The sequence below is a fragment of the Podarcis pityusensis genome (genome assembly GCF_964106645.2).
Source record: "Podarcis pityusensis genome assembly, chromosome: 4".
Taxonomy (NCBI): domain Eukaryota; kingdom Metazoa; phylum Chordata; class Lepidosauria; order Squamata; family Lacertidae; genus Podarcis; species Podarcis pityusensis.
The window spans coordinates 102,072,461-102,086,240 of NC_138027.1; the positions used below are offsets into that span (position 1 = coordinate 102,072,461).

At 48.1% G+C, this 13,780-nt stretch overlaps 1 long non-coding RNA gene across 2 annotated transcripts in view; it reads right to left on the reverse strand.

Annotated features, from left to right (window-relative positions):
- Positions 1-12,316, reverse strand: part of LOC308475888 — a 51,916-nt gene extending 39,600 nt beyond the window's left edge. Inside the window, exons 1-2 of one of the 2 annotated variants that reach the window (XR_013985483.1) lie at positions 12,255-12,316; positions 6,017-7,297 (exon numbers count right to left, since the gene is read on the reverse strand). This is a non-coding gene — a long non-coding RNA (uncharacterized lncRNA). Of the gene's footprint in view, positions 1-3,620; positions 7,298-12,254 lie in introns of those variants that run through there. The other variant, XR_013985484.1, reaches the window with a different exon arrangement.
- Between the last annotated feature and the right edge of the window lie 1,464 nt (positions 12,317-13,780).

Sequence of the window (13,780 nt, forward strand, 5' to 3'; positions counted from 1 at the left end):
TCCAGTAATCTAGGCATTAGCATAGGGGAGAATAATAATTGTAATAATGTGCAATCCTATTCTTATGTCATCATATGTAGAATTAACATCATGCTGGATATTGTGTATTAGCCAACACTCACTTTCCAGTTCTGCTATTCCGTACGCCTAACTTGCCTGGAACATGGCTTAGTTCTTTACCCTATGTTATTAATAATAAACCAATTATGTCTGCTTTGCAGGGGGTTAATATAGGAACTTGAAGAAGTCTGGCAACTGTCCAATGCAGAACCACTGTAAATGCACTTACACCCTCTGTATTCATCTGTCCGTTGAGAGTATATTTTTATTTCCAAGTAAGCATCTGGGCTTATCCACAATTCCATCAGCTCAGCGCCCTGTGCGAGGGAACCAGTCGCACGGTCCTAAATCCACCTCTGCTCCAGTAGTCAAATATTATCTGAATATTGGGTATCTGTATTTGATATCGATTGTAAGGTAAAGGGTAAAGGGACCCCTGATCATTAGTTCCAGTCGCAGACAACTCTGGGGTTGCGGTGCTCATCTCGCTTTATTGGCCGAGTGAGCCGGCGTACAGCTTCCGGGTCATGTGGCCAGCATGACTAAGCTGCTTCTGGTGAACCAGAGCAGCGCACGGAAACGCCGTTTACCTTCCCGCCGGAGCAGTACCTATTTATCTACTTGCACTTTTGATGTGCTTTCGAACTGCTAGGTTGGCAGGAGCAGGGACCGAGCAACGGGAGCTCACCCCATCACGGGGATTCGAACCGCCGACCTTCTGATTGGCAAGCCCTAGGCTCTGTGGTTTAGACCACAGCACCACCCACGTCCCTCATATCCATTGTAATATGAAATATCCATTGTAATACTTGGTGTGCCGATTTAATATTTGACATGGTTCATAACCAATGTTTTCTGAGTTTCAAAACTTTTAATACTGAAGTTTGTCTTTACTTCATAGAAATAAAGGGGTGCACAATATGCATGAGCACAGCCTGGGGAGGGGGCAAATAAACTTCAACAACTTTGATTTCCTAAAAAAACTTCAGCAACTTTGGGTGCCCCCCCAACGAAAAATCCTGGCTGCACCCATGTCAATAGGTTGCTATAGTACAGTATTGGAGCCTCACCTTCATCAACAGTGGCCTGAGAGAAGATCCTACACACACACACACACACACACACACACACACACCCAATATTTCTCTTGTCAGGCATTTCAGGGACAGATCAGAAGCAATGGGTAAAGGTATTGCTAATTATTCTAATCAAAGCTTCCCAAGAATCTGTTGCTTCCTGGGAAATGGTCTGAAAACCAAACACACTCAATATTATTTATTTAAGCATTTTACTCCCTACTCACCCACCCTTCAGCTCAAAAGTCTCCTAGAGGAAGAAAGCAAACCTAAGCAGCAGTTCTTAAAATTTTCAAAAGTTCTGATAAAGACCAGCTGGGATGGAATCTGATGGGTCTTTCCCCAAGGTCAGCATGTATAGGTTTGCATCTTAAAGTATGTAGACACTTAAAATCACAAAATAATACGTAGAAACATGCATTGAAGTTTTGTTCCAAGATGTGCTAAGTTGGGCCATCCTGCTTATTCTGCTGAATGGGACCTAGATTTCTGCCCCCAAGCCTTGTCCTGATGGTGCTACTGGCTGCTACAGGAAACAGAAGCCCCTTTCCTACCCCCCCCCACTCAATATGGTTTCATTACCTCATCTTCTGGTGTCCTTACAAAAGGTTTCCAATTTCCTTGGCCAGGGTCGTCTTACCCATAGAGGCTAGTGGCGCAGGGCGCCAGGGCCTGCAGGGTGCCAGGGAAGAGGTGGAGGCTGGACATGGCATCTCCCAGCATCAGCTCGCTGCCCTTGCCCGCCTCCGCCATGCCGTGCCAAACCAGCACCACCACCCCCCCGAAGCCTCTGTCTGCCGTGGCGACCGTGGCACAAAGTGGCCAGCTGAGCCGGGAGGCTTCATCCAGCCTCCTCCTCTTCCCTGCCGGAGCAACCGCCCTCCAGCCGCTGCCCGCCTCCTCCAGCCCTGCCGGCAGAGCCGTCCTCCCTAAACAACTGGGAAACGGGGGGGGGGGGCGCCAGAGGGAGTGTTGCACCACAGTGCTGGATATGCTTAAGATGGCCCTGTCCTTGGCAGTGGGAGGGGACAGTCCAACTGGATCAGGTCCTGCCATGGCCCTTGCCTGCCTTGCTCTGGTCTTCCTTCTCACAGGGCAGGTGGTGTTGAGAACCACTCAATATGCAGCAGGCCCTTGGTGATGCAGTTCCTTTTTTATTTCACTGTGAAAGTGGCTACAATATGGAGGAGGATGGGGAAATTAAGATAGTGTTCCTGTTTCCTGGAACAATTTAATTTTTGATTTTTACACAGTAATGTCTTTTTCTGCTCTGACTCACTATTTTTGATTATCCCTTATTCATTTAAAATCTGAACCAAGCTAGAAATATGTTTTAAGTTTTGTGAAATTACGTAAAGGAAAAGATAGGTGAACTCCAAAGTAATCACGCTTACCATCAAAAACAGGATAGTTTAACTGCATTTTTTAAAATTAAAAATCTCTCCCTCAAAGACATGAGATTACAGTTTTATTTGCTCTACATTTCTGTATATGAATTCTGAAATGTTGAATGGCAGCCCTGCTTTATGTATTCAAGAACAGAATGTTCTAACCTTTGCATAAAATTATCTCTAAACTTGACATCTTCCAACCGGAAAACAAAATATTCCAACTGAAACCACTTATAGGACCTTCCCAATTCTAAGTAGAATTTGCCATAATGAATTGCTAACAATCAGAATGAGGAAGTTAAAATGAAATTAATCTTGCAACCATACATATAGCATCAACGTATTCCCCACAAGCAGAAATGAATTAAAAATAACTCTAGCAGAAAATAAAATAATAAAAAATTGTTGGCAAGTGTTAAATGAATTGAAGAAGAATGATGCATAACAAGTTTGTAAACCTTAAAGCAATAATAGATTTCTCTCTAAAGCTGTCTAGGTTTGTCCAGGGACCTATAAAAACAAAAGATATGTGGCCACTATAAGAAGGTACAGGTGTGAAAGAACTCCATGTTCTTAGCTGCTACTGGTGCTGGTGGGAAAAAGACACAGTGTAATAAGATTGGTGCAGGATGTACGTTCTGCTGGCATCCGTTCCACAGTAGGCACCAGTCACGGTTTGTCCAGGGTCAACCCTCAACAGTCCTCCAGGTCCAAAGGAGTATTGGCTCTTCATCTGTAGGAGCCGGAGATAACACAGTCTGGAGGAGGCAAAATTCCAAGACCAGCAACCAAAGCTCACGCAGCAGCCAAAATCAGGTAGTGTAACCAAGGCAACTCAAGTTTAAAAGTTATCATCATATGCGCAACCTGTACTATACATACCATTTTAAACAGTCATGGCTTTCCTCAAAGACCCCTGGGAACTTTAGTTTGTTAAGGGTGCTGAGAGTTGTTAGGAGACGACTATTATTATTATTATTATTATTATTAACCCCACCCTTTTCCCTGATGAGACTGACTGTGGGTTACAGTTAAAAATAAGAACTGCTAAAAATATCGAAAAAAACAATCATAGAAAACAATTAAAACTGTATACCTGTATGAAATACTGTATATTTAAAGTCATACAAATAATTACAATAATAACAGCATGGCACCAGCCCTTTCATTAAAAGCCAAAATCTCAAAAAAAAAGAAGTTTTTGAGTTATTTTTAAGGAAATTCACAGGCGTAACTCCTCTTACCCCTCCTGAATCCCTCTTTCCAGAAAACTGAGAATTCTAGGTCTGTGAGGATAAGGGTCTCCTTACAGCTCTCAGCACCTTTAGCTTCCTTAGGCAACTGTTTTATGCCATGTTTCTGCCTGTCTGATTTGTATTTCTGCACAAAATGCCCTTCATACAGTGTTCCCTGTCCCTGGGGCCAGTGTGTGTGTGTGTGTGTGTGTGTGTGTGTGTGTATGCCAATCAAATTCTCTCTCTCTCTCTCTCACACACACACACACACACACACACACTTTATGGAGACCAAAGCACAGGCCCTTGGTTCTTAAGGCATGGATGAAGTGTCTTCCTTCTATGCCCTATCCCCTGCTGGAGCAATGGCCTGAAATCTCTGTGCATTCCAGAGAATTTGGGGAAGTGTTATAGCTTGAACATTCACCATGAGACTCACTTTTGTGGTCTCTTTATTAGAAAACACCCCAGAAGACATCAAATACATCATAAGAGGAGACTTATGACAGCTGAGTTTCAGGGAAGTTTAAGTTTCAGAAAACCTTTCAAGAAGCCCCAAGGATTATTTAATTATTAAAATATTTTGTATACTCCTGTTATATGTGGTTACTAATGTCTGGCTCACACATGCTTATTCAGATAAAAAAGCATTCCTTATAAGAGCATGCAGTATATTAACTTTTCTTTAAATTGTTTGTTGTGAATTAATAACTAAATTGCAGCGTCACTCATCTTCTTTCCATGCCTGGCAGTTCACCCCTTTTCTCTAAATCTGGAGGAAAGGTCCCCCAAAGCAGACAAATCTAGCCTTCCTTTGTTTTGTTTTGTTACTGTTATTCTTCTAAGCCTTCATAATTTGATTGGCATACACAAACAAAGTGGTCAAAGTGGTCTCTGACTTTCTGAAAACCATCCCAGAGATTAAAAGAAGGGTCTCCAGCTTTCATAACAATAAAAACTTTTATGCTTCTGTTGATGGGCAGTAAGAACTGTTGTGATTCCCTTTTTTAGTCGATGCTCTCATGGGTGCCCTGGGGGACACAAATCCAGGTTTCTTAATGCAAGGACAATGCAAAGGTTGCTTTCAAAGCCTTTAAACCTGTTCTACGCTTCTCATATTATCAATATTTCAGGGACATCTTAAACCCCCTTGAGACATTTTTCACTGATCATGTAGATTCTAAATAGTTTCTCTCTTCCTTTGTAAAATACATACTTATCTAATACGGTCTGCCACATATCCATATAAATATACGTGAAGGCATATTTTGGTGGATTGAGCATATGAGACCAACAGTGGTTCCAACAGTTAAGAAGGTGGTTTCTGCATGTGCTGTAGAGGGAAGTGAGGGGCAGATGGGCTCATCAACTTGGGAAGGTGGCCAATCCAGGAGAAGGAAAATTCTGATCCTAAGCCTCTGCTACCTTGTGGAATATCGTTGGGAGAATAAATGGCTAAGAAATAAACCCTACGTAAATCGAGAGTGGAGTCCCTTAGAGGGTTGGATGGCGCCAGGTATGCCCCCTTCTGGCAACACCTGCCGCCCAGGTGGTGCACAAGGTATTTCTCTGATTTCTTTGATTTTCTTTGGACCACATCAGCAAGGCCGAGAGGGGACTTATCATCTGGGCAGCCCAGGACCCCCATACACACTGCCCACACTTGCACACCATGGAAGGTCACTCTGGGGCTGCTAACACAGCAGTTTGGCTTTACCCCCAGAGGTGCACTCCATTGTCTCTTGAGACAGACGGATGCCAAAACACACACACACACACACACACACACACACACACATGTATAAATACACACATCCCTTCAAATAGGCAGAAAAGCTATTGCCAATTCAACACCAATTTAGTGGAAGAAATGCACTGAAACAATACATTGTTGTGCTTTTAGTTAGGTCTAGTCTTTCAGTTTTTTCTAAGTAATTTCTTGCTTCTCAAATTTCTCTGAAATCAAAATACTTTCTGTAATCAAACACTTTATGTTTATCTGCTGCATCAATCACGCAGACAACCACAGTGCACCCCACTGTGTTATATCACTAGTATAATAATACCATAAATCAGCTGGAACATCTGTCAGCAAATACCCACAAAAATCCAGTGCAAACAGAAGATAGGATTGAATTTTAGAATAGGCTACAGTTGCTTATTTTGGGCCCAATCTTTGCACAGTGGCATAACTGTCAGCAGGAACTACTGGCCAGCAATCAAGGCAAGTGGCCAGCTAAGAGCATTTACTTACTGAGACTCTATACCAAGATGGAGGGAAACCAGCAAGCCAGTCTACTATTTTCCAAAGAACTAGTGGTAGACTATTCATTGTTCATCATTAACATGCTTGCCTCTGTCGTGCTGCAATGTAAGTAAACAAGGTTCCCCTTTTTCTTGGCATCCATCTGTCTCAAGAGACGCAGCACCTCTGGGGGGTGGGTGGAGGTAGAGGTCCTGGGCTGCCCAGATGACAAGAACTCTCCTTTTGGCCTCACTGATGTGGTCCAAAGGAAAGCAGAGCAATATGTTTGGCTACAGGAGTTGTCGGAAGGAGGCGTACAAGGTGCCATCCAACCATCTTAAGGACTCCACTCTGGATTTGTGTAGGGTTTACTATTCAGCCTTTTCTTCTCCTGAAGACGTCCCTCAAGGCAGTGGGTAGTGTTTCCCTACCCCTCCTTCTTCACAGATCAGAGTTGGGAGCTTACAGGCACGCACAGCTTGACAGTTCAGAGTATCAGGCTTTCATTGTTCAGCTGAACCAGGGGAGGGTAGCCAATCGGTCTCAAACCTTTGGTGAGTTAGGGACTTCCCTGCATGTGAAGATAGGCTCTGGCGGGTTGAGCAGATGAGACCAATAGTGGGTCCTACTGTAGCCTTATTGGAGTTCACCGATTGGGTCTGTGTTGCTCCGTGACAGGAGGAAGGAAGTCAAAATGACACCGAGTTGGTTCAAAGAAAGCATTTATTCTTCTCTCTGGATAGCAGAAGGCACTTGTGTGGTGAGTCCACAGCAAGACCAAAGAAATGACAGGTTTCATGCAGTTTATATACCCTCGGGCATCCTCTCCCCCTTCCCCAGCCACATCAACTTGTATACGCAGGTTGACATCACATATGTTCCTGCTCTGGTACTCTCAACCATAAAAGGATCTTCCTTCCTGTACTTCTGACCATAAAAGGATTTTCCTCTTCCTACTCTTATCTGGGAAGACGTCATAATCTCCGGGAACACGCTTTTGGCGTTTTTCCCGGACATTGGTCTTGTGTGTATTTTGTGGTCAGCACATAAGATAAAGTTCTGACGTGTTCTCGTTGTTCCCCCGGGGAGCCAAGGCCATCCCTTGCCTGTCCTGATAAAGGACAGAACTGTTTATGCAGTTGTGTCCTTATTATGGTTTTGCTCAACAGTTCAAGTTTTACGCATTTAAAAGTGCTCTCTTTTGAAAGAACAAAAGGGGGGGGGGGTTGAGTCAGTTTTAAACTTGCTACACAGAAACCCATTCCTTCACTACAGTCAATAAGACAGTTTCTGCACATGCAAACTGTTAAGTCGTGGGTTGACATAGCAGCCGGCACAGCGATTTCTTCAAGTAGCTCTTTATTATGGCAAGCTGGAATAGAACTGACTGCGAACAGCTCAGCCGGCCTGTATTTATAGGCAGCCGGCTATCAACATTGTAACCACAACAGCCCAGAGTTCCCGCCAAAACTAACTGGCGCGGACCTGAGTGAAAACTATCTACAGACCTGAGTGAAAACTATATACAGTATCCCCCTGTTGGCCCAGGGTGAAACTACACTACATAACACCCCTCCCCACCGAGATAAGGCGTTAGTTACAATCGTAATGGTTTCCTTATATACAGCACTACGCATAATGGTTCAATTAGGCACAAAAGCATATCGGTTACATTTCCCATACTTAGACCACAGTGATACCTGTCCAACAACATCGTCCTTTAAATGAGTTGGGCGCTTGGAAACTCTGCCAGACCGCCGGGGGCTGGTAGCCAAGTCCGGAGGGCCACACAGTTCTCGCTGAGGCTGTGGTGCGACCCTAGGTGGCGTTGGAACCAACTCCCCTGGATCCGCTGCTGTGAGTGGAGCCTCCGCAAGTGGAGTGGTCTGAGTCTGTTCTGAAACGGCTTGGTTCGGCTCCACGCTGGCAGTTTGCGAGGGAGGTGTAGGTGGGGCCTCGCCATCTGTACGTGTCTCTTCTGGAGCCGCCAGCGCAGTTGGGGGCACCTCGGTAGTGTCCAAGTCCCCAACCCTGCGCCTAAGCTGGTCTATGTGCCGTCGCCACAAGCGTCCGTCTTCGAGTGCCACCTGGTACGAGCGAGGTCCAGTGACTCCCACTACTGTGGCCGGCACCCAAGGGATGTCCCCCACATAGTTCCGGGCAAAGACCTGGTTTCCTGGGACAAATGACCGTGGTGCGTTGGCACAGCCTGGGGGTTCAGCCACGGCAAAGTCTGGGTGTAGCCGGTCGAGCGGTGACCTGAGGCGGCGGCCCATAAGCAGTTCAGCAGGACTCCTCCCTGTGGCCGCATGAGGGGTGATGTGTTGCACGAACAAGTATTCGGCGACCCGCTCATGCCAGTCTCCCCGGTCCAGGCGCGCCAGTGCCTCTTTTGTCGAGCGCACCATTCTTTCCGCTTGCCCGTTGCTGGATGGATGAAAGGGTGCCGTTAGGGCATGGCGGATGCCCAGTCCCAAAAGATACCGCTCAAACGTGCCTGACGTGAACTGCGGTCCGTTGTCAGAGACAAGGACATCAGGACACCCATGCGTTGCAAACAGGCCCCGCAGCACCCGGATGACAGCTTCGGTAGTGGTGGAGGGCATCAGGGCGACCTCCAGCCATTTGGAATAGGCGTCCACCACTACCATAAAGGTCCGGCCGTGAAAGGGGCCAGCCAGATCGATGTGCACCCTCGACCAGGGTGTCTTTGGCGTCTCCCAGGTGTGTCCCTTAGCTGCCGGTGGTGCAGGCCTCGACTCCTGGCACGCTTGACAGGCGGACACCCAGGCAGTGATGGCATCGTCCATATTAGGCCACCAGACGTAACACCGAGCCAACACCTTCATTTTGACAATTCCCGGGTGGCCAACGTGCAGAGCCTCCAGGACGCGCTGACGGAGTCCCTGGGGAATCACGACGCGGTCTCCCCACAGCAGACAGCCGCGATGAGCTGAGAGTTCATGTTGTCTGGTTGCGAAGGGCTGGAACTCCGATGCAAAGGGCCCTTGTGGCCACCCCCTCCACACCCAGTTGAGCACCCGGCTGATGGTGCGATCCTGGGCAGATGCGGAGGCCACAGTGGCAGCCGATACAGGCGCTGCCGGAAGATCCTCAATCAGAAGGAGCGATGAAGCTGGAGCCGGGTCCTCCACAAATGCTGGAAGAGGGCAACGGCTGAGGGCGTCGGCATGGCCCATCGATTTCCCCGGGCGATGGATGAGCCGGTAGTGGTAGGCAGCCAGGAAAACAGTCCATCGCAGCATGCGTGGTGAGAGGACCGGTGGAGTTGGACGATCACCGGCGAGGAGGCCCAGGAGTGGCTTGTGGTCAGTGATGAGGTCAAAAGTCCTGCCATAGAGGTATTCATGGAACCTCTTCACTCCAGCCACAAGTGCCAATGCCTCCTTGTCGAGCTGGCTGTAATTCCGTTCCGTCGGAGATAGTGTCCTGGAAAAGTAGGCGAGCGGTGCTTCTCTTCCATCTGGAAAACGGTGACTAAGGACAGCACCGATGCCAAAAGGTGAGGCGTCGCAGGCAAGGACCAGCGGCCTGGATTCACTGTACTGTACCAGCACACTGTCTGAAGAAAGGAGAGCCTTGACCGCGTTGAAGGCCGCCGTCTCCCGATGACCCCAGGCCCAAGGCGTCTTAGTGCTAAGGAGTCGGTGAAGAGGCTCAGCCACTGTGGCTTTGTGGGGCAGGAACATGTTATAAAAGTTCAGCAGCCCCAGGAATGCCTGCAACTCCGTTTTGTTCTTTGGAGTGGGGGCCTGCTGGATAGCGCGGATCTTGGATGTGGTTGGATGAAGACCGGAGGCATCGATAAGATAGCCCAGGAACTCTACCTGTGGAACGGCGATCTGGCACTTCTCCCTCTTTACCTTGAGCCCGGCCTCCTGGAACCTGGTCAGCACGGCACGGAGGCGCTCGAACAGCTGCTGGTGTGAGTCTGCAGACACCAAGACGTCATCAAAATATGGTACCACGCCTGGAAGCCCTTGCAGGAGACGCTCCATAAGGCTTTGGAAGATGCCAGGAGCCACACTCACCCCGAACTGCAACCGGCGGCAACGGAATGCCCCCCGGTGGGTGACGATCGTCTGGGCTTCAGCAGTGGCATCATCGACTGGCAGTTGTTGATAGGCTTGGGCAAGGTCCAGCTTAGCGAAGACCTTACCCTCACCCAGGGAATGCAGCAGGTGTTGGACAACAGGAACCGGATAAGCGTGCTGCTGAAGTGCCTTGTTGATCGTGCACTTGTAGTCAGCGCAGATTCTCACCGACCCATCTGGCTTGACAGGCGTGACGATGGGGGTTTCCCACTTTGCGTGGTCAACCGGCTCCAAAACTCCTTGGGCGATCAGTTTGTCCAGTTGTTCGTCCACCTTAGCCTTGAGAGCAAAGGGAACCCGGCGTGGCTTTAGCTTGATGGGGGCGACTTGTGGATCAAGGCTAAAGGAGATGGGCGTACCTGTATATTGGCCCAAGGTGCCGTCAAAAACCTCGGCAAAGTCTTTGACCAGACCCTCAGTCTCTGCGTTAGAGATGCAGTTGATGCCGGTGACTTCCAGGCCGAGGGCATCAAACCAGTCTAGCCCTAGGAGGCTTGGCCGCTGACCTTCGACCACCACCAACCGGAGCAGGCCCGAAAAATCCTTGAAGGCGATCCGGAACCGGCCAACGCCTACCACGGGAATGTCGTTTCCCTGGTAGTCTCTCAGGTGTACGCGGTGAGAGTCGAGTTGCCTTTTGGACACTCTGGGTACCAGTCTTTTGATGGTGCTCCATGACACGATGGACAGGGCAGACCCGGTGTCGATCTCCATGTCACATGGAGCTCCTTCAATGAGCACCGTGACGTTCAGCTTGCGTCGCGTAGGCGAGTCGGTTTGGCCAATCGTGGTTCCAGACGGGCAGTGGCAGTTGGTGAGAGCGAAACAACTTTCCTTGGCAGACTGGAGTGAAGACTTGGACTTGCGAGTCGATGAAGGGGGGGTGTCAGACGGAGCCGATCGGCAGACCTTAGCGATGTGGCCCCTTCTGGAACACTTCCTACAGATGGCGTCTCTGAATCGACACTGGGCACGGGAATGGTTGCCTCCGCAGCCAGCACATTCCGGTTGGCCCTTGGACTTCAGTTGGAACTTCCTGCGCTCCCGCTTTGTCTGGTGCACGTCATCGTCTTCACTGGAGGATGCCTCCTCACTGCTGGCCTCTTCATGATGCACCGGAACTGGCTCCCTAGCAAGACGCGGGCTGCTGGACTTGCGGATCTCCTGGGCGGAGCGTTCAGCAGCTTCTGAGGCCACAGCCTCCTCAATGGCTTTCTGTAGCGTGAGGTCTGGCTTGGCTAGGAGGCGCCGTTGCAGATGGATGTCCCGGACCCCGCAGACGATTCGATCCATCAGGGCATCGTCTAAGTCTCGGAACTCACAGTGCATTGCAGCCTGTCGCAGGGCGGTGGTGTAGTTGTTGATTGACTCCCCCTCTGCCTGGTTCCGGTGGTAGAACGCATGGCGGGCAGCAATCTTGGACGGCTTTGGTGCGTAGTGGTTGCGGAGCTTCTCTTGGATCGTGTCCCATGGTGTTGCCTGGACTGCTTCAGGCGCAACCAACGCTCGGGCCGTCTCAAACACCTCAGGCCCACAGAGGCTGAGGAATAGGCCCCGCTTCCGATCCTGTGATACTGCTGTCAGCTCGTTGGCTTGGAGGTAGCAGTCGAACCGAGCGAGGTAGGAGTCCCATGATTCAGAGGCTGGCGCAAACGGCGGTAGAGGCACAAGTGAAGCCATGATTCCGATGCCGGCGTGAAGGGCGATGGATGGAACACAGTGCTCTAGCCAGAACAGTCAGCTCTGAATTGGTTCTGCCCAGTGATTTCGCTCAGTGATTTCGCTCTGTGATTCAGCTCAGTGATTCAGCTCAGTTCAGAGGCTGGCCACATCTGGCTGTGCTCTGATGTCCATCTATCCCACCTTCATCGCCAGTGTTAAGTCGTGGGTTGACATAGCAGCCGGCACAGCGATTTCTTCAAGTAGCTCTTTATTATGGCAAGCTGGAATAGAACTGACTGCGAACAGCTCAGCCGGCCTGTATTTATAGGCAGCCGGCTATCAACATTGTAACCACAACAGCCCAGAGTTCCCGCCAAAACTAACTGGCGCGGACCTGAGTGAAAACTATCTACAGACCTGAGTGAAAACTATATACAGTATCCCCCTGTTGGCCCAGGGTGAAACTACACTACATAACACAAACCATCTAGGAGAAGGAAATCTCGGATCCTAAACCTCTGCTGCCTTGCGGGAGGTAAGGAGTAAACCCTACACAAATCCAGAGTCCCTAAGACAGTTATACACCTCCTTTGGGCAACCCCTGCAGCCAAGCTGGTGCCAAATGTATTGCTCTGCTTACCTTTGGACCACAGCAGTGAGACCAAGAAGTGAGTCTTGTTGTCTGGGCAGTCCAGGACCTCCAGACACACTGCCTAGGCTTGCACTCTGGGGAAGTCACTTCAGTGCTGCTAATGCAGCAGTTTGAGTTCACCCCACAGGCACACTCCATTGTCTCTCAAGACAAACGTTTACCAACAACAACAATGAAGAGGTGTCTGTAAATGCAGAATATAATAAAACCTGTGAGTGAGTATTACAGTCTTCTTGGAGTGGCAATTCTATATATTTAAAAAACCACCCTCAATTCTATTTGGCATATAGGAGATGAGGATGCACGAGGGAGGCTACTATGTCCATGAGGCGTGTGTTGGTTATCTGGAGATTTGAATCATTTAATTAACATAATAATTCTCCAACTTACGCTCATGCAGTGGATATTCCTCCTCTTCTCCTCTGCAGTCTCCCAGCTAGAGGGTCCCCCAAACCTCCACAGTAGTTTTTGAGTTCATGTGGGGGGGGGGCTCAGGTAGGAGCAAAGGAAGAGGAAATCCTGTTATATGAACAGAAATCTGTTTGCGCAATGTTGGATTTCATCTAATGAAAATAAAATGTAAACTTTTTTTAAAAAAAGAAAAGAACACCTATGTGGTTTTGATACAATGTTGAAATGTTTATTTTGATGAAGAGCAATATTTTTTTTTTTACAAATAATACCAAAAAACAGCTGCATTAACCAGGGATTACAACAGGAACTGGAGATTCCTCTCCCTTTATATAAAGATTGAGAGAATCATTTATCATTCTGTTCCCCATGCTGTTTGTACTTGTGCAGTCTGTCATGGAAGGCTTGGAGAATATACTAGTCAGTAAGCTTCTTGACATTAATTTGATTGTCTCTCTTCGTTAAGAGCATGACAGCAACAAGAAGTTCCTGACTCCACCCAGATACAACTAGGTTCAGGGCCAGGAAGTGACTAAGTTAGAATATGCACATGGAATTCTTTTGAAATAAGGATTGTGGAGAGTAAACAATCTTTTAAGATCCCTGCAGCTTGGTCAAAGCACTTCAAATCTTTTATCTGGTTGTAATCCACTTTTGCATCTGAAGAGGTTGGTATGGTAACCTGTTGTATACTAATAAATAATAGAAGCACATGATGTATTGAAAATTATTTGGTCTGAAAAGGTGCTGCTGGATTTATATGGAATCTTTTTATATAGCATCTGAACATATTAAAATAGTTACTGTATGTGCAATGGCCATGAACTGACTTAAATTCAAGTGCAGCAGTATAACAAGACTGCATGCCTGAAAGAAATCCTCGATTTAGTCGCATATACATAATTATTAGGGACGCGGGTGGCGCTGTGGGTT